This window comes from Schistocerca piceifrons, chromosome 2, assembly GCF_021461385.2.
Source record: "Schistocerca piceifrons isolate TAMUIC-IGC-003096 chromosome 2, iqSchPice1.1, whole genome shotgun sequence".
In the NCBI taxonomy this organism is placed as follows: domain Eukaryota; kingdom Metazoa; phylum Arthropoda; class Insecta; order Orthoptera; family Acrididae; genus Schistocerca; species Schistocerca piceifrons.
In genome coordinates, this window is record NC_060139.1 from 502644827 (window position 1) to 502667194 (window position 22368).

General features: G+C 40.2%; 1 non-coding gene across 1 annotated transcript; it reads right to left on the reverse strand.

Annotated features, from left to right (window-relative positions):
- Window positions 1-622: 622 nt before the first annotated feature.
- On the reverse strand, window positions 623-695 carry Trnaa-cgc. Its single transcript has one exon. It is a non-coding gene; the product is annotated as a tRNA-Ala (tRNA).
- Window positions 696-22368: the final 21673 nt, after the last annotated feature.

Sequence of the window (22368 nt, forward strand, 5' to 3'; positions counted from 1 at the left end):
ATTACACCGGTGGCATCAGCGTACAAACGCAGCTGACTTCCAGGCATACAAATTCTGGCAGCCCAGCATGCAAAAGTCATCGAATGGGAGCCCACCTGACAGAAGGTTACCGCTGTATGGTCCAGAGAAGCTTCGTCACTCCACCATTGTGTGGCCCAACATCAGTTCGGTTTGTGTGAGGGTCAAACGGAGACCCTTGTAACCAACGAACAATTTAGCACGTAACATTGCCGGGTGCCACCAGCCAGACGTCGGGGGCTGGAGTTCACTGGCTGGACGCCATGACTTCAGCCACCAGCGTTGGTAGAGCGGGCCACCAACAAATCCTGTTTATGATATAATCTTGCTGGTCTGCCATTTCATCAACTGAAATAGCTTCACCGCCAGCCGGGAATGTTTGAATGTTTGTCTTGAAGGGCACTCCGATTTCGGTACACGCTGAGGAGGAGGAGGAGGAGGAGATTAGTGTTTAACGTCCCGTCGACAACGAGGTCATTAGAGACGGAGCGCAAGCTCGGGTGAGGGAAGGATGGGGAAGGAAATAGGCCGTGCCCTTTCAAGGGAACCATCCCGGCATTTGCCTGAAGCGATTTACGGAAATCACGGAAAACCTAAATCAGGATGGCCGGAGACGGGATTGAACCGTCGTCCTCCGGAATGCGAGTCCAGTGTGCTAACCACTGCGCCACCTCGCTCCGTCGGTACACGCTGAGTTGTGTTGGTCACAGGCGAGGATTCAACGCCTTCCTGCGGAGAACCAGAGTTTCAACGACCACCCACGCCCTGTTGGACTGGGGACTGGATTTGTACAGCAAGATGATCCTAGGAAATAAATCAAATGCTTCCATTCCGAACACGGTGGAGTTCCCTTGCTTACCCACTAGATGGTGTGCGAATTTATGTGAATTAGAATGTTCAGTTCAAAAGGTCAGTCGAGTTTGCTACTTTGGATAAATATCTAGAATTTGGACATATGCCATCCCTTTTTATTATTCGATACTTCTGCACCATAACCGTCTAGATCACGTACAGAGAATGTAAGTTAATGGTAATGGATCGATACATTATTTCAAAGTATTCTAGCTTACTTTGCGAATGACTAACAGTAATTTTGAGTTAACGTTAGCAACACGCTCAGCCTCATTTTACTGTTAGTCCAGTCGAAGGCAACTTAGCCTTTTTCTGAATCTCCAAGGAGGTTCCAAAAGAAGTAATAAAACTCAAATTACAGACTTGAGGCAGCATTCGTGTAATTCGAAATGAGGTACGAGCAGATATTTATCCGTTTCCCTTCGCAGATGAAAGTGAAAAAACCGATCATGCAAGTAGTGGGTATTGGCGACTAACAATCACACATCACATACATGGTGGAACTACCAGCATGCTTCATATGTAATGACCACGTTTAACAAGACTGGCACTACCAAGGGACGGAACATTACGCCTATCACAATAAATTATAGAGGTAAGTTTCGTTGTTGTTAACTTTTGCTAACATAATCCTTTTTAAATAGGTACTGATGTACAAGAATGGTCTAGAACCTGAAAATATCCTTTAGCACAAATTGCCAGTACCAAAGCATTTACAGTGATTTGTACAAAGAGAGTAGTACTTTATCACCGCCCATGATTTTTTAAGAAAGAACATATCTCATTAACTATAGCTAATTTTCAATCACAAAACATTTTGGGAGATACATAGGTGTGTAAGAGGGTTCCTGAACTATGAAATATAAATATGACATTTGTTGCGAAAAGTTACATTTACTGCCAAGGTTTAATTTTTGCGCTAAGATTACCTGAAAAATTCAAAACAATAAGAAATCATTAAAAACAATAGATATTATTTCAGAAGCTTAAAACACTAATTAATTGACAAATTCTACGAGTAATAAGGATAATGGGCAGGGGACACTACATCAATAGTGTGGGTATAACATGATAATTTGGGCTTGAAGGTAGGTGTGCGAGGGTAGCCCGTGCAATTGCGATGGCTGCTGTGTCCAGATGGATTGGGATCAGCGCATCTGCCTAGTGAGCAGGAGACATGTGTTTGAACCTCGATTCGGCACAAATTTACAACATACCCGTTGATATGAATCTGTGCCAACTGGAGCAGATGTCTTTAATTCATTTGTGTCTTGATTCATAGTGGCTGCAGGATCAAAAATTCCAAAATGCTGTTTGACGCCACATGTAAAACAGTGCCACATCAAATGAAAGTAATACAATTGCTGCTAATGATCCCCAGAGGTTGTAACCTCCCCACAAAATTGTTGCTGAGAGAACGGGATAGTGCGTCTGCTACAATATTTTGTGTACCGGGAATGTGAACAATTGTAAAATTAAATTCCTGTAAATAAAGTTTCCATCTGCTTGATCCGTCGTGTGTAAATTTAGCGGAAAGTAAAAACTGTATAGCTCTATGATCTGTGTAAACGGTCGTATGTCTTCCATTAAGAAAATGCCAAAATCTCGTAAATGCCTATACAACACACAATGTTTCAAGTTCTGTGACAGAATAATTGCGTTCAGCAGGTGACAGAATGCGACTCGCAAAGGCAATGTTTTTAATTACTGTAGTACCATCTTCTTCAATTCCCTGAAAAATGTGTACGCCTAAAGCGGTGTTAGAACTGTCGGTGGCAATGGAAAAATTTCTAATAAGATCTGGATGTGATAAAAGTGGTGCATTCAACAAAGCTTCTTTCAGATTCACAAATTCAGAATGTGCTTGGCTATCCCAGGACCAAATAGTGTTTTTACGCGTCAATTCACATAATCTAGGGGTGTCTAAAGCAGAGTAATGAATAAATTTACGAAAAAAGTTAATTCAACCCAAAAAGCTGCGTCGTTGTTTCTTCGTCGTAGGAACAGTAATGTCACGTAAAGCTTGAAGTTTTTCCGGGTCAGGCGCAATGCCTTCTGCTGAAATTACATGTCCAAGACATTTTATAGAAGTTTTGCCCAAGTGCGATTTGCTAAAATTAACTGTGAGTCCTTGTGCACGAAAAGTTTGTAACAGTTGTTCAAGAATCAAATTGTGTTCAGACCAGTTAGCTTCTGCAATAAGAATGTCATCTACATACGTTGTGATTCTGTCTTTTAATTCTGTCGGAAGTATAGTATTCAAACCGCGAATAAATGCTGCTGAAGAAATAGTTAAACCGAATGGTAATTTGCAAAATTGATAACGGTCACAAAAACAGAGAAAGGCCGTGTACTTTCTGCAGTTCGGATCGAGCTGAATTTGCCAAAATTCCGATTTCAAATCTAATGTGGAATAAATAGCAGTACTATGAAATTTCTGTAGAAGTTCTTCTAGTGTCTTTGGGCGATCTGTTTCATTAATAATAATGTCATTGATGTGACGCGAATCAAGTACGAGGCGAAGTGAACCATCCATTTTTTTAACAATATGGAGCGGGTTTATGTACGGACTAACTGCCGGTTCAATAATTCCTTGGTCAAGCATAGCTTGCAATTCTTTCTTAACTTGTTCTCTGTGAATATACGGAATGGGATAATGTTTGGCTTTAAATGTGTCGTGCTGTTTAACTTGAAATTCATACATAAAACCGGACGTAGTACCAGGGACGTTGTCAAAAACTGGAGCTTGCTGTAAAAGAATTTTGCGTAGTTGCGTGCGTTCGTCGTCTGTATTTACACTGCTCTGTTTAGCTTTATCAGAAATCATTTGTATAACGTCATAGTCGGCTTCGACTGGAGTATTATAGTTGTGTACGTACGTATCTGTGAACAATGTGGAATGACAGTCTATGTTAGGTGATGCGGAAATGACCTCTGTACGATTAATTGTTTGTTCTTCTGCAGATAGAGTGCTGAAATTCTAAAGCCAGTTGTACATTTTCATCATTTAACATTAAATAGGAGTTTTGAAAGTCAATAATTGCGTCGTGTTGTACCAGAAAATTCGTACCTAAAATAACGTCTGTTGTCAATAAGGGAACAATCCAAAAATTTGAGTGAAATGTATGACCTGCAATACAAAATGATAAATGTGTCTGTAATTTTACATCTACTCCTTTACCAGATACTGCTCCTTTTACTTTAATTTTGCCTAATGGTAGCGTAGGATAGGTATTCTCTTTGTTACATTCTTTGAAAGTTTCCTCAATTATAACTGACATAGGTGATCCAGAATCGATTACTGCTGAAAATTTGGATGATCCAATCTTTACTTCAATGACAGGGTGTGAAATGGTTTTCTGAATAACTGATTTTTCCTGAAAAAGTGTGTCTCGGATGTCGTCAAAAGTAATAACATTTTCGTGAACAAGATTCTCTGTGTTCAAAAGTATTGCTTGCGTTGCTGGAGGATGCAACCTGTATTGTATCTAGTCAAATTCTATCTGACGTGCTATTATTTGCGGGAGGATGCTGTGGCATTTCGACTAGTTGTACTGTTCTGTTATTTCGTCCAGACGTATTACGTTCGGGATGATATCTACTGTCTGGTTCATTCATGATAATCTGTTGTTGCGGATGATTTTGCTGCTGGTAAGACCGACTGTTATTAAACGTACGCTGAAAATTGTGCTCATTACTTTTACGTCTGTCATGATAGTCATTTCTATACGGTGCATTGCGATATGAGTTGAAATGGTTTGTTTTCAGTACGTAGTTATTTCCTTGTCGCTGTGCGTTACTATTTGGCGGAGCCGACGCTATACGTGTAGGCGGCGAAACATTAAAGCTCGGTTGACCTTGCAGACTGCATTGTTGGTTAGGTATGCTAACCGGTTGGCTTTGATGCTGTTGCGGGGAAAAGCGTCTATTGTTACCAAAATGTGGCTCCTGTTGCTGATAATTTTGACGATACTGATAATTAAAATTATGTCTGTTATTGAAGTTCTGGTGGTTGTCATTCCTGGAGCGTCGATCAACCTTGTCATTGAAATAGCGTGGCTGATCGTAATTACTGTGTGCTTGTTGGCCTTGGTTATGATGTGAAAAATTTTTGTTTACGAAAGAATAATCTGATTGCTGAACTTCCAAAAGCTGTAACAGAGCTCTGAATGCCGAAATATTTTCTTTCTGCTGACCCGTTAAAAGTGGCACTCTTAAAGATAGTGGTAATTTAGAAATACATAATTGAATAAGTGCAGATTCACTGTATGGTTCACTTTAGTACTGGTTTTGTTGGATCATGTGTTCAAAAAAATTGTGTGACAGTGGAAAAATTTGAGTTCTCATAATTCGGTAAACTAATTAATTGATCCTTGATTCCGCGCTGTGTCGTCTTCGAGCAATACGCTGACAGAAAAGCGTTTTGAAATTCTTCCACCGAATAGCATTGTCTCGCGATCGGTTTCATACGAGTTGCCGGTTCACCTTCCAGAAAAACTGCAAATAAATTCAAGTTTGTGTGTTACGGGCCAAGTCGGTGGAAAAGCAAAGCTAAATTGTTGTATCCAATCCAATGGGTGAATCAGTGTTCTGTCATTTTTAAATACCTTAAATTTTCTCACGGATAGAAAATGCTTGTAATCAAAATTATCGTCTCTGTATGTCTTAGCAGGTTCAGGATTGTATGATAATCTGTTTGTCTGTGACTGTTTGGAATCTAACTCACGTACTCTTTGTAAATTACCTAAATTATACTGGCTGTGTGAGTCTGGCAAATGTTCGCAAAGTGGCGTATGCTGTGATGTGTTAAAGGCTGAAATATTTTTCATCTCAGTCACCTCTTGCTGTAAAGATAACAATTTTGTACGTAATGTATTATTGGACGAACCTATCTCACTGATTGTCTGCTGTAAATTTTGGAATTCAGGTGTTTGATTAAACGAAACTGGTGACGTATCGTCTGGTTCGGTGTCATTATTACTTTCGATAACATCAATACGACTGGCCAATTCCTCATATTTTTCAGTCAGTACTTTTACCTGATCATCGTTTTCAGTATCGCAAGCATTAATTTGTTTTTGTATTTTACGTGTGGTTTTGTTCAATTTCTTAACGTCTGCTTTGATGGCATCGGGATCCTGTATTAGTTCCAACTTTTCAAGTCTGTTGGTCATTGTCTGAAAGTCTACTGTGTGTGCGTCTGTTTTTGCTTTAAGATCAGAGATTTCATCTTGCAATTCGGTGTTCAACTGTTTGATAGTATTAATTTCGTCTGATACTGTAGCAATATTGTTGTCTACGTATGCTTTTGCTTTCGTAAACAATTTACGCCTATCTTCCTGTCTCTTTGCAGTAATTGTTTCCATGACTTGTTGCTTTACTTTATTCTGTTCCTGTATAAACTTATGGTAACGCGTTTCACTGTTTTATAGGTGGTGATTAAAACGTTCGTCAATTTGGCTGTTCTGTTGGTCAAATTTCCCGTCTACTTTCGCATCCAGTGTACGTGAAAGTTCTGCTGACATTAATTTAAACTCATCGTGTAACTGTGTTGCGTTTTCAGAGCATTGTTTAGCGATTGCACTAATTTCATCTCTAAGTAATTTAGTCGTGGCTAATTCTTGAGCCACAGATCTAATTTCTTCACTACTGTTCTTAGCACAAGCCTTAATTTCCTCACGTAATTGCTCTTTAGTATCATGATATTGCACGGCAACGGCTGTAATCTGTTCACTAAGCTGTTTGAAATTGTTGTCTTGTTTTTCATTTGACTGTTTAGAACTATTGTCTAGTTTTTCATTCAGTTGATGTTTGAGATTTTCATTATTTTCATTAAGTCGTTGTTTGAGATTTTCACTAAGTTTTTTGTGATTGTTGTCTTGTTCTTTCTTCGACTGTTTGAAATTTTCATTAAGTTGTAGCAATAATGCCATAACTTGATCCATGCCAATATTACCTACTCTACTCTGTGCTGTTTGATGGCGTACCTGCAATTGTCACGTTTTGTGTAACCATTTGGTCACTTTCTGATTCTTGAAATGGTTCGAAAATTGGATGTGCACTGTTAGTCACTACCTCGGAATCAAATAAATCTGACATATTTGGACTACACTGTTCATTTTCGTTAGAAACAATTATTTGTTCGTTATGTAAATGTTGCAAATCGGGTGTGTCAAGCTGGGCAGCGTTCATTGTAACGGAACGTGCCGCGTCATCAATTGTTAAATTAACAGTGGACACAATTGAATTTGTTTGCTCATCATTAGGATTAAAGTCATTACTAGTGATCGACAGGCACTGATTATCTCTAATTAGAGGATTATCACTATTACACTGACTGTCGCAAGAATTATCGGTCAAATTACTAGAGTCGGCTGTTTCACTCATTGCACATCGCGATGTACTGTTAACAGTTTTTTGTGGCATTTTTCACAAATCAAAATTAAGTGCAAAATGAAACAAAGACAAAGCAAAAATGGATCAAACACAATTACAACTAAGAGCAATAAATTGCCAATGATCTGTGAAAGAAAGAGTGACAAATTAGTAAATGCGCTGCGCCAGATGCAAACTACATTTAAGAAAATAAGAGCAGATACATGACTACTTCTCAGAGATTCACCTAGAAATACGATACTGGCCGGTTGTCGCCAAGTGTAACCTCCCCACAAAATTTAATAAATAATAATAATAATAATGATTCTAATTTTTGTGTAACCTCAGAACAAAATTGGTTCCTATTTATAACCTCCCTACAGAAATTCATTCAGAATTAACCTCCACATTAAATTTGTTTCCCATTTAATGCACCCACAAAATTCTTTTCTCATTTAATGTAAGCTCGAAACAGAAAAATTCCTAAACCTCGTAATAAAAAATAAATTCAGTAACCTGGTAAATTTTGGACGACAGCAGTGCTGCGTCATGGCCCTGTAAGATCATTCTGAATAAAAAGCAAAAATTCTTACCTTAATAAAGTCGTCAACTATCTGCTCTTACAATAACTTTTTTTGGCACAGCTCTGTGCAATGCTGGCCGATAGATTTTTCATTTTATGAAAGGAAGCAACTGATTTTTCTTTTGCAACAATCGGAATGATCATGGATTGAGCAAATTAGTAAATTCTTTAAACTGAATTTAATGCTTGTTGGAAATTACTTTATATGACAAAGATTATTATTAGGACATTTTTAAAAGATTTACATGGGAGTTCACATAACATTACTAGGTATGCGCGAGGCTGCTTTTTACCTTATGCAATAATACTCAGGCTCCGGCATCGCTGCACCGCGATCGGCCCAGCCAACATGATACACTATACCAGCCCAGAGCAGACTCCAGACCAGACACAGACTAGCAACAACAACTTACTGCTACAGCTACACAGTTCCTACTGAGTCAACACTGCTCTCTGGTCAGCGATTCTCTTATACCTGGCATGTCGCAGGCAGCGCATGAGCAATACACCGAAATTACATCTGCTCAGACCTCTTACAAGGTGAAGCCAATTCTCAATCCAAATCCTATTACAAGATTAGGAGCAATAAATACAGATAAGAACTGAGAAAAAGTAATTCACAACCACAAAAGATATTAACGGTCTGTCAAAATCATAATATTTGTACTACACAATCAACAGTATATCAACATGTTAAAACTGAGCTGTCTGCAATGCGTCTTATATGCGGCCGAAATCGATACGACGCTACAGCAGGAAGTCTGAAGTAACTGTCTTCATGCAGTTACAGGGTAGAGTGCCATTCTCAGCAGATCAGAAAGTCCAGAAATGGCTATAGGAACACCACATGGTGTTCAGTGGAAGAAGCTGGGAGGCTTTTAAGCGATAGAGCAATATCAGCGTAAATACAAGATACAAAGTTTTTAAATGTGTATCTCCATCTGGAAGCGGTAGCAGAGAAGCCAGGGCCGAGTTTCTGAAAACAGGAGATTATATCGGTTTTTCCAACGATGTGTAGCAAAGTCGCATTTGGTGGTGGATTTATACAAGAAATCTGGCCTGGAGATTTTTCCGATCATTGTGCTTACAATATTAACAGAATCGATTTACAAAAGCAAATAACTTTCCGTTTAAGAGGATTCTTTTGTGGTGCCATACTCAGAGACAAGGAATTGAGAGTTATGTTGCTGAGAACACGAGAGGTCTGCCTGAATAACGTAAGCGAGTACCCCAGTAGAATATATTCGTGGGTGGAGTTTGCGGAACCCAAATTAAAGACGTTGCTTCGACAATATGGTTAAACAAAAGTGTATGAGGCAAATGTACATACGAATTTCATTTCAAGTGTCTCCGAGTATTGTACCAAACTAAACTGAATAATTAAAGAATAGAGAAGATTAAATCACACACAACGTCAAGCTAATGGGTGTGAAAGTTTAGTCAGTAGCTGACAATATTATCTAAGCGGAGAGTGTGTCACTCCACTTTCTAATCAGAACATGGCAAAGGACTAAACAAAATAATCGAGAAATTCAAGATAGGAAACGAGACTACAGCAGGCTCATATCGAAAACAGAGTGATACAATATTTCCGTGTACGCTGCAGTCGCAGTAGACGAGAACCTCTAATCAGTTTTTCGAAATGATATCGACGACGTGCCGATATAAGAACAGAACAGTTCTCTCAGCGAATAATTTACAGAAGAGAACATATATAAAGCTTTACAGAGAATCCCGAAATGGAAGTCACCTGGAAGAGGTGACTTACCAGCTGAATTTTACCCAAGTTATTGGGACACTATGAAGAAGAGCTAATTAACATATTCAGCCACGCATGGATGTCGTCCAACAGCTTTCTATTAGCTTCCACGAGAGACTCGTCAACTTTGTATCCGAGAAGTACCCGCCAACAAATATCTAATCCCTTAGGTCGACAGCCTTGGGGAACACGACTACAAAATACTCGTTACAACAGTAAACGTAAGGTTATTGGACGTATTGCAAAACTTGAAAGGAGACTACCAAAACTGGGAGCATTACTAGTGGTAGCCTACCTGGCCTACCTGACTACCGGCACGCAATAGCTACTTACAAATACCCGTAAAGAAAAGCTGGTCCGTAACATCTACTGATTTTTCGCAAGCAGTCGACCGCGTCTCTCACAAATTTCTATTGCGGATGTTAGGCTTCGGTTCAGCTTTTAGCATACCCCTATAACTATATTAATACCTCCACCTTTGTGGTGAATACTTAGCTCTCCATAAGATCATGAGGATAATTAAACACAAGTTGGGCAACGTATTAAGTATACGAGACATTTGGATTTAAACAGGTGTGGCCGAATCACATACGAAATATGGGTAGCATATCTCACATTGATATAATTAGTAGGGCTTTATGTATCTGTGGGACGATAGACATGACTCTCGAAACTGAATAAATAAAACAAGTAATTATTAATTGCTTGGTGACTGAAATAGATTATTAAACATAAAAGACATTAGCTCGGCACAAGGGGTGAAATTAGAAAGCAAACGGAAAACGGAACAGTTAACTATGTCCAACTAAACCGTAATAGATTGCTGAACTAGTTAACAGATTAATGGAAAGACCCAGAAAACGTCATATACACAGCAGTTTCCTTGCTTAAGTGCATGTGGAGTTCATCTGGCTGAGCACGTGAATTAATTCAAGATAGCAAGACTCTAACTCGAAGCAAATGACTGCGTCCGTCTCTTCAAGTCGTGCGCAAATGCTACAGATGCTTATTGTTGTTGTAAACCTCATATGAGGAGAATGGCTCCAATGGTAGCTGAAAGTTTCAAGTTCAACCCCAGCGTCTGTGACTGGCTCTGCGACAGTCTCAGAATGACTATCAGCTAAAGCGTGGTCTGCTGGAAGCTTAGACGAAGCCGAAGTGTCTTCTATGAATTGTGTTACAGTGCAATATTTTGAGAAAAACTGTCGCGTCACAAAGGCTGTAACACCAATATCGATTAGAAGTAGGTTTATACCATGTAACTCTGTATCTATGATTATGAAGTGTTTGTTCTTTGTTAGTTAAGGTTATTGATTTGTGTCAAGAAATTTAAATTTTGTAATGTATGTATGAAAAAAGATAGATGATATCTAAAATACGGAAATTTTATAAAATATGTATCTTCATCAAGAAAAATACGTATATTGGAAGCTGGTTCATGCTTAGGGAACTTGTATTGTGAAATATAAAAGCTGTAGGGAAGCCCCTCCGAAAGAGAAGTGGCTTGGCGCGAGGTAAAGGTGGTTTTGGCGGTCGATCTTGGTGGTTCCTTGACGGGAACGGCACGCAGTCAGTGGCTAGTCGTTGTACAGTGCACATCGAGGGTGCCAAGTGAAGCATTTGGAAGACGTTTTGTATCGAATTTTGCCTCGGATGTGGATTTGGCTGTCGCATGGTTCTCTTGGAAATAAGGAATGGCTCTAATACAGTACAAATCCGTCGTCAAGAAGAAATTATAAAGTGCATTCAACATCAAGAGCCTTGAGTACTGTTAGCCGCCACGTTGCTTGCCACCACTACTTCGCCACTGCTCCACCAACTTCATGCATACAGATATCTATTATAGCTTGGGCCAGATAATTTGTGTGAGTGTTTTTCAATAATAATCCAAGTGCTATAAACCTGTGTCTGAACCCTAACGTTATCCGATTCACGAACCGATGTAGGATCCCATCCTAAGTGTGCAGAAAACCGAGTATCCTGTTTCCAACAAGCTTGTTTCTGTGTATTAAATGTGCAAAAGGTCAGTGCCAGGGTGTGTACATGTCACTGTCTAAAATACCTGCTTCACAGGTGATGAAATAGGCACATAAATTAAACTTACTTGAAACGTAATTTAGCCTTTATTGCTATCCTGAACTATTATTTTCTTGAGGTTAATCGATCTCAGTGTTGAGTAAATTGCTTTAAAGGATGAAAACGTAAGTTATTCCAAGGGGGGCTAAGCATTAATTTTCATTGAATTGAACTTTGCTTCTGAAATAATCAAGAGTTGCCTACTGAGACAGTATCATCTTATGGGTCCCCACCATATTTTTTTCATATTCGAAAGATATTTGGAAAATAATCACTACTAAAGAAATCTAATACATTTCTACAGATGGGAGTATAAAAAGTGTATGTGTAGTATTATTTAATTTTATTTGTGGAATTTTTATGTCAGTTAAGTCAGAAATCTTTTCATCCCCTACTTTATTTCAGTGTTTCCTTCAGTAACATCCCAGTAATGAATCATGCAATGATAGTGTTTGCAAATATTATTATATCTTGCTTTCCATGATTAATGGTTGGCGCATTAATGGTAACTACTGCTACCCACAACTTAGATCGCCCTGTGTTAGTGTGTGTATCCAATGTGCTACTCAAAGGGAATCTTAAACGAAAGTCACTACGACAACTAATATTCAATTTTCTTAAACATAATGTTTCAAATTAATATGCCTAATAAGGCTGGCGATCGTTTATTGTTTCATTTGTATGAACTTTTCTACTTTCATTACCCCCAAAGTAAATCCTGTTTAGTTTTCCATTAACTGCAATATTTACAAAATTACTGTCCGATACATTTTTTTCCATTACACAAACACACGGTCAAAAATCAAAATCCTCCCAGAGCGTAACACCAGTTTTGTGTCACGACAGGCGAGTTAGTGTCATAGGAAACAAGTATGGCTAGTGTTATAATCAATGAAGAAATTTGGACTCTGTAGCAAATTCTCTGTACTTGTCACAGTAATTCTGCAAGTAGCAGTGTCCAAACCTGGCAGCTGACTGGGTAATTAAACATAAAGCCGTCAGTCCCTCATGGATGCCCTAATATGCAATTGGAATAGGAACATCCCCTCAGGAAACTTAAAAATACGTTGGATAAAAGAATAGTGTCTAGAACATTTGCAGATGGCCTCAGAGTATATGTATCAAGACTGGATAACTCGTGTGAGAAATTAACTAAACACTTACTATGAAGCAACAGTAGCCATGACCAACAGCAATAAATCTGTGAAAATGAACTTAAGGAAAGGATTGCAACTGGGCAGACAATGATGGTTATCCACAGCAACAAAGTACCACGTCTAGGTCAACATCAGGCGTCAGACACATAAAGGATGCAGACTGCCAAATTAAAAGCAATGGCCTCAAAATTATGAGTGCGATTGGAATTCCATGTTCAGCACGGAGGACAGAGCGGGAAGTTCGAAAGTGTACACTGGAGGCCTCTACGAGGGGCAGTATTGTCTGATAACGTGTCTGAGTAAGAAATGGGAGTAAATATGAAAAACATATGGGATCTAGCATTAGAGTCAAAGTTTAATCAACATTAGAAGACTTGCGATCAAATAAGGCAAAAGATGCATTAGGAATTTCTACTCAAGATAATGTGTAGACTGTGAGTATGGGGATATATCATTACACTTTAGAAAAAATATCATCCACACAGCACCTAAGATACTGAAGGCAGATCAGTATGATAGCTACCACACAATCACCTATCAACTTAAAGGCTCAAGAATACAAGTGTACCTTTTTCCTGGTGGAATGACTGGAACTAATCGGCTGTCGGACCCCCTCCGTCTGAGAAGCGCTGCTCATGCTTGGTTGTTTACATCTTTGGACGGGTTTAGTAACATCACTTGTATCTCTTGCGAATCCATCAGTGACCAGTGACCCGCGAAAGACACAGTAGGATTGGTCAAGCGACACTTTTGTAACGATTTCTGTTGCACATGGATTACACTCCCTCAAGCTTCTTGCACTAAATCTGAGTCTCTCTCCTAACTTCGCGACAGTTATATTCATTCCCGCTTATACCGCTTCGGGTAGGTACGTTAGCAAGTTGGTTATAAATATAATAACTAACTAGATCCAAGTGAATCCGTATTGCTCATTCCAGCAACAAACGAGAAGCTGTGTGTCTGCTCATGTAGCTTGGTAACGGAACCTTTTCGTTCTTGAGCTGCCTAAACACACCCACTACGAGCCCTCAAAAGTTGAATTGGGGTGGTGCATAAGTTCGTAGAATTTTTTCGTAAGTACAATAATGACGAAAGGTAAACATAAGAGAGACTCTAGTCATCAATGATACATTCTCCTTTACTATTTACAACAGTCTGCCAACGCTAGGGAAAGTTTTCGGAGTAATTGACTTCAAAAGCATTTGTTGATCAGTGGACAAAAGATCAAAAGTTCCAACACACAGCCTAGCGTTAAAATGGCGATAAATTTGAACTTCGCCAAGAAAAATAAGGTTGAATTAGTAAGTAAATGGTTCTTAAAAGTCGAAGCACGAAAAGTTAACAGCGCACGTCGTTGCTCCTTCGAATGAAGAAAGTCACTCTCATTGAGTGAAAATAAACAGGAGAAATTAAAAATCTGATCGGAAATCACTTCCTACAACGTATACGTAGGGACTCTGGAGCAAAGTGCAGGACCGCTGGCCGTTTTCCTGTGCAGGAAAGGGAGGGAAAAGCAAGATCCATTACCTACTGTGTTCGCAAGCCCTTCCTCAGAGGCGTTCCGTGCAGATGGTGCTTTTCTGACATCGACCTGATGTTCGGCTATCCTCTTCCACGACGTAAACAGTTAACTTCGATAGATTCACACCCAATTGTGATAACTTTGTTTCCCCGTGGAATTAACAAAACATCTCATTCACTCGTTCAGCCATTCAAAATCGTTTATAGGAACCTATAAGAAAGAAATGGGAATAAATAAACAAACGTCTTCGCTCTAGATGCTTGTTATTTATTCAAAGGAATAACGTAAAGTGTGAATTGCGTGTCGTGACAACACTCCGATATTCCACGGGTATATGGACAATTGTTTTATTATAGCTGCGACGCGCAGTAACGAAGGATAATTTTCTTATGAAATGGGATTTTGTAGTGTATGTCTGAAGTGTAATTTGATCAACTTTTGTTTGATTTATCGATGTTGAATTCTTACTAACAAAAAGTTTGTTTTAGTAATTGTTGATTTTTTTAATAAGTCTGTCAGTTAACGTTTTGCGATGTGGTACGGATCTGGCGTTGAGCGCAGGGATACTGGGCCACTCATTTATTAACATATTTATTAAATACACAAACTAGGTTATTAAAACGCAGAAATTCATGCAAGACAATCTGAGCAACTCTCCTCCGAATTAATTAAATTAATTTCCAACAACACAACTGTTCATAGATACTATGTAACCTTCAGAAACGACTGAATTACATTAAAACGTATATTTTTTGAGAACATTAGGTTAAAAAATTGATTGATGCTTAATACAGACGTCTAATCAGATCAAAAGTTTATAAAATTAACCTGCATATTCCACATTACAAATTTCAGAAAGATATTGAAAAGACGGAACAGGTCATTAATCTCAGCCAACCACTACCACTTAACCGTTTGCAGATAGAAGAAAGACCACTGGTTCCAAGCTAACGGAATAGCCGGACAATGTACAATTCAAATTTTCCAATTATGACACAAATAAGAGCTGTAGAGCCAAACAATTTCTCTGTCTTCACTCAAGAGTGGATTTCGATGACCACTAGAGAGAGAGAGAGAGAGAGAGAGAGAGAGAGAGAGAGAGAGAGAGAGACTCGCAGGCCTCTTCAGCTGGACCCACAATATAAACAACATATCAAGCTATCCTATAAGATACGGGAAACTAATCAACACTTTGCATTCACAGCACAAATAGACACTGTAAACACGTTTGAAAAACCGAACGTTGCACATGAAGAACCTGATTCCAAAGTACAGAACAAATTTTCATTATAGGCGTGACAAAACTTGGTCACACAGTTCGAGCACCACCATTTTAGTGATACACTGACAAACAACTCGAGCACCACTACTTCATTGACACACATTCTCACACAAGTAACTTGAGTGAGATCATTTAAAGTATTCGATAATGAAGATGTCTGCATGTCACGATGGATAACCAGGATGGTGAGTTAAACTAGCCAATGCGCGACGCGACATAATCATTCACACGCCAATCGGTCACTATAATTTCTTGACTATCGATGCGTAATTTGAGAACCGCTCGACTAAGGGCTGCATCAAGTAGGTGTTACGAAAAGTTTGCTAGGAATCAAGAACCAACGGACGCTATTCACCAGATGCTTCTCTACCCGGTCCTTGAAAGTGGCAGACACGATCCCAACCCGGCACCACAGTTCACAAATGCTTCTTGCAGACTGAAATGCTAGGAACATGTCGGGTTCCGTGAATCGCGCAGAAGTAGCTTTTTCAACGAGCAGTCTTTACAGCCCCAGACGAAACCCAATCCCACCGAATCCGCAGTGACCAAAACGCAACTCTTAGCAGCGAGCAAGGATATTATCGGCCTCGACGTCACACGTTTTAATCCAACCGCTGTCAAACACACCGCTCAACCGCCTGTAACTTCGAGGGCGCCTCCTGGCCGCGACAGTGCTTTCATGCTGGTCAACAGACCTGCCCTCTGCAAGCGACAAACCGCTCAAGAAGCTATTGCAGCCACAGAGCCTGATAACAGCAGTAGTAACATCATCAGATGCTTTTACCATCCACTCCATTACGGTGTAACAGAGTCAGTCACAGAAAGTCTCCACTCAAGAGCGCGGAAGTACCGTGATCTTTCAATTCTACGGGAGCGCTCTGAAAAGTAACGTTTCCAAATTTTTTATGTAGGAATTCCCAAAACTTCTAAAATGAAAGAAACGTTATTAATATTCGACATCTTTGTTCATCACGTCTACATGTTTCCAGCTCTCTGCTGCCAGAGGGCTCCGAGTTGTAACGCATTACGTAGTGATTTGTAACGTGATTATGTCGGTGTGAAAATTCAAGACTTCGAAAACTAAAAGCACCAATTCGAAGAGTCCGAATATGGAGCACGCTCTCCTTCAGCATAATGACCACACACGAGCACCGAAACATTTGCAACAATTCGACGCCATGGGTTCACTGTCACAGATCATACTCCATACAGCCCCGACGTGGCCCCTTCCGACTTTCAAAACTTAAAGAACATCTTCCAGGACCTTATTTTGATAATGATGAAGCGCTGCAAACAGAGTTTAGGTTGTGAATGTAAACGAAGTCGCAATTTCCAGTGACGGTGTCAACAATCTGGTCTCTCGCTGGAAGAAATGTGTTCGTCACCAGGGTGACATGTTGAGAAATAAATATGTTGACATGGTGAATATAGATGTAAAATGCTAGTAACTTTTTATTTAAAAATCTCTGAGAGTTTTCACGTTGATTCGGCGACAAATTTTCAGCACGCTCTCGTAACTGAATGTCACTATGATGTACCGAGTATAGGCTGGAACGGCTAGGGATTCCTTGCAGGTAGTAAGGACAGATGGTCTTAGCTAGTGCTGTACGCTTGCTCCCAAAAACTGCTTGAACGACTAGTCCTAAAACCGACATGCAATGGAAATATTTTAGACCTCATAGTTAGAAATAGGCCTGACTGTATATCATAGCGGCAAGGGTTACTAAGGTTAATAATAAATCGAGAAGGATAGGAGAGTTTTTCTGAAGAAAAGAACAGATAACCAATTGTTAACATCCCACTTAGACAGTGAATGGAAATTTCAGTAGGACGTAGAGGACCACGGGTGAATTTTAAACTGGTAGTACATGACGCTCTGGAGAAATGTCTGCGGAGTAAGTGTATAAAAAGAAAGCAAAAGATCCACGGTTATTTAAAAATAAATGTTGGATAATGCTGTGGAGACAGGCATTGTTTTAATCTCAGTTGGAAAAGTAGCTCAGACAATACGAGAATATCATGAGGAGAATCCCAGGGAAGTTTTTTCCTCCGTACACGAATGTCCTGACGGATCGGGTGAGCTGCAATAATTTTGCTGAGGACGCTGTACTTTACGGAAAAGTATCGTCGTTTAGTGACTGTAGGAGGATACAGAATAACGTAGATGGAATCTGGTGCCATGAATGGCAGCTTGCTCTGGATGTAGCGTTACTGTTCTATACACGGTCTAAGTAGGAATAAAATTTATGATTTTGAAATATCGTATTAGCGGTCTGCTACTCGACATAGTCACGTCGACTAAGTACCTAATGTAGGCGTAACGTAGCAGAAAGTTATGAAAGAGAGCGAGAACAGACGATAGGGTGTAAGAATAGCCGACTTAGATTTATTGGGAGAACTGCAGCAACGTGTAGTTCATCTATAAAGGAGATCGTGCATAGAACAGTTATGCTACTCATTCTTTTATACTGCTCGAGTGTTTTGGATACTTTTCGCGGAACTCTATTCAGGAGGTTTAGAGAACCGGTATTTCTGAGTGACTGCTGAACGATTCATCTCCCACCAACTTACTGTACGTTTCGCGTAAGGTCGGCGAAGACAATATGAGAAAAATCGTTGCTCAAACTGAGGTATAAGGCAGTCGTATTTCGATCGTTCCATTTCTGGGTGGAACACGAAAGGGAAGGATTAGCGACTGTCCAAGGTACCCCACGCCATCCACCGTGTGCTCTCTTGCGGAGTATTTGCATAGATACAGATGTGATGTAGATGTAGATGTGAATGTAGAAAGTACGTCCGTCCCCCCACACTGCCTAGTTCTGATGTTATACAATTATGAAAACCAGTCAGTGCACCAACAGCCAGATGAAGCGTATAATTAACAGTGTGTGGAGGATGTACTTCAAGCCGGAGGTGGAGTGGACATCAACAAGTAGATTAATTTCTACATTCTCAGTGGCCAAATGATGCCTTTTCCTCTGTATCTTCATGGTGTGTATTCTGTGGACACTCTCCTCATCCAAGATGACAACAGCACCGTTCACAAGCAGCACGCACACTCCCCTAGTTTAATGAACACTGTACCCTTTTGCACGTCGACTGACCCACTGAATCACCCGATTATATGCCCACAGAACATGTCTGAGATTATTGGGAAACGTAGCAGCTACCAAACCCGCAGTTTAAGAGATCTACAGAATGCAATCAACAGTGGACGTATGAAGCTAGATTTGACGTACTTGAAGAAACTTGTGTCTTTCTTCTTCGACGGACTGAGCCCGTTATCAAGGCTAGAGCATTTCTTACACGTTATTAGTGTGGCCGATTAATACTCTGACCTCAGTGCTTGATTCCTACATTATAATTTTTGATGAGACCACCTATTTTTACTTTACTCTAATAATCATCGATATTAGTGTTCTGCGCAGAGACATGTTTTCACATGGTAATTCCTCGAGCTCCCCTGTCTTCCGCCATGCTTTTCAGGTCCGAGTAATTGCCGCTTCCATTGATGTCGTCTATCATCTTGCATCCCTCCTCCCTCTCAATCTCCTCTCATAAATTATTCCTTCTAAAACTTCCGTTAGCAAGCACTCCCGTCTCAAAGAGCGTCCGGTACAATTCTTATTCCTTTCTCTTATAACCTGCAGCAGTCTTCTCTTCTCAGCAACCCTTTCCAGAATTTTTTCCTTACTCATCTTGTCCTGTCCATTCTTCTCCACGTCCGTATCACAAATGTTTCATCATCCCGACTCACTGTCCATATATCTACCCCACAGAACGCCACACTCCAGACAAAACAACTGCCAAGATTTTTCCTCAGATCTTTATATAGTTTACCACATATTACCCTCCCTTTCTGTTGGATGCCTCCGTCGCTATAGCAATGCAAGGCAATAGCAATGCGAGTTTTTCTTCCTGATGACGTATCAAGTCTTTAATGATCGCACTTCCAAGATATTTAAATGCCTTTATTTGGCTAATAGCAACTTGTCTTATATAAACACTTTGCCAGTCTCCTTCATGTGCCATTCAGTATACTTTTTCCTTTATTACACAAAAGCTTCATTGAGATCTTTAGCATTCTATTTACAGTTCGTTCGCTTTCTACCGTTAATACCATGTGATCATAAAATGTTATACATTCTGTCCTATTCACATCAATACGTACTACTCTTTTTCCATCAGAGCATTTCGCAATACCCTCTCCCAGGTGTAAGTTGGTAATAACTGGGAGAGGCTACAACCTTGCCTACTGCCCCTTCCAGTGCTGCTTCCATCCGACGTTACATATCCAGGCTTTATTTCTGCTGTCCGTTATAAATATAGATTTTCTACCAATAGTTTCTCATTCCAGTTCACTGAAATTTGTCGAGAGCTTTTTCAAAACCAATAAGAGCATAAATTTTCTATGTTTCTCGGTATACCTTCCCCCTATGATTCTTAACATGCCAGTAGCATCTCTTATTCCCTTCCCTCTTCTAAACCCGGACTATTTCTCGCCAGTGCATCTAGCTGGGCTTACCATAGAGCCTTTTATTCAGCACGTTACCGTAGGTGTGTTCATTCTGATGCTTTAAGCAAAACACTCATTTGGAAATACCAAAACTCTGAAGCAGTCGTCATTTTCCCTGTTTAGTTGCTTTATTGGATGTGATCATTAATTACAATTAATGAGTGCGTGAAATCTTATGAGACTTAACTGCTAAGGTCATCAGTCCCTAAGCTTACACATTACTTAACCTAAATTATCATAAGGACGAACACATACACCCATGCCCGAGGGAGGACTCGAACCTCCGCCGGGACCAGCTGCACGGTCCATGACTGCAGCGCCTAAGACCGCTCGGCTAATCCCGCGCGGCAATTACAATTAATAAAATGTTCCAAGCTATTATGCCGTGGTCGAATGTAAACAGTGGAACACACTCTCCAAGATACTTATACTCAATAAAGACAAGGCAATTATTAACAATGAATCAGAAACTCTGCCTCGTAATTTCCAACAGATTTCATTTAACAATTGCATGACCACAGAAAACTACTGTTATCCCAGAATAATATACATTATTGCCCTAGAATCTGAAACACTGCTAAACAGATCAAAGTCTACGGGCATCAAAGTCCATTCCAAACAATAAATAATTTTAAAACCCTCTTCACATAAATCTTAACAACTATAAAAATAATAAATGATTTACCGAGAAAAACTTCCACAGAAGCAGAACACATTTTAAGATATAACAGCAGAAGCAGCTCACAATTTCTCTTTCAGAATAAGACATTAAAAACCCAGTACAATGAAAGGTATCATTCAGGTATTACAAAATTTCAGTGACAAGTAATGGCACACCAGAGGTGCGCGAAAACTACAACTCAGATCGAGCCTGAATGAACGCTGAAAGGAACCGTGGGGAAGGAAAGACGGACGCCTCGTCGTCACCAGGAACAGATAATAATATACTCAACTTAAATTCACCGAAGAACTGAAGTCTGCTGATAAACACAGCGACCACGCTATCGGTTACAATTCGAACTGGCCGCCGCGAAGGCGTCGTGCCCCCAGTTGAGTGACCAGCAACAATGGACGGCGTGCACCGCTGATATCACTGAAACAACAACATTAAACCACACAGCAGCTCGGCAGTATCCAGATTAACAGAATCCTTAAAACAGAAAAATTTCGAAGCAGGAGCGCAATTACTCTTTGCAGCCAAATTAAATCTCTTGCAATCACGGTCTACAACAACAGTTACCCTCAATTCACACAGGAACCACGATGCATAAAAATTCACCATGAGAATACTGCTGAGTGTGTAGAAACCAGAACACGTACTGTCTTATCATTCATAATAATAATTACATGCAAGAAGAAAAACAATGTCGCCAACCTCTTAATTTTGCAAAAGAATGCTAGTATAGGTGGGTTACGCTTAATAGCAAAAGACAGGAAGAAATGCCAGAAAATCAAACCTGTGATTATTTCGAAGTGCTCAGGCACCCACTTAGATATAAACTCTTTACCAGTATCTCAGGTGCGTCCAAAACAGACAAACCACTGTTCAATAACTTGTGCACAAGTAGTCACCACGAAACAACGTGGGCGTCCAAACCCTGGCAGAGCCGTTAACTGCAAACAGCACGAAATTCAGCATACATCCGTACTTTAAGAACCTGAATAATTCCCACCGTTTGATTCTGTAGCGTATCCGGTTGCAGACTGATACACTCCAAAGTCACCTTCACGGGTTCATTTTGTCTAGCAGCACAGACGAGACCATCGCCCTCTCACTAGACGCAGTACACCCTCGCCGACCGCACGCACGTCTCCGTCCGGAGCCCCACTGCCCACGTGACAGAAACAGCATTCGCAAAGAGCGACCGCTGACTACCAGACTGCACTTCGGAACGTCAGTCCACCGACCAAAACCAGCCCTTTCCCCTTAGCGACGTGCGCCTAGATAGCCGAAAAGCGACCAAAGAGGAAAACTGTGGCCACGCGATACAGAGTCGACCACAGAGATCTTGAATGAATATAGGGAAACATCTGGCGCCAACGACGCCACGTATCACAACGTATTTCACATTAAAACCCAGCGTTTCGTCCCTATATACGGTGGGCATTTTCTAGGGGTAACCTCCTTGACTGTCCGATTCACACCATGGCTCGCTACGGATTACTGCAAAATCCCGCGCAGTGGCGTGACGTCACAGGTTTTGAATGTCCGAGCGTAATTGGACGTT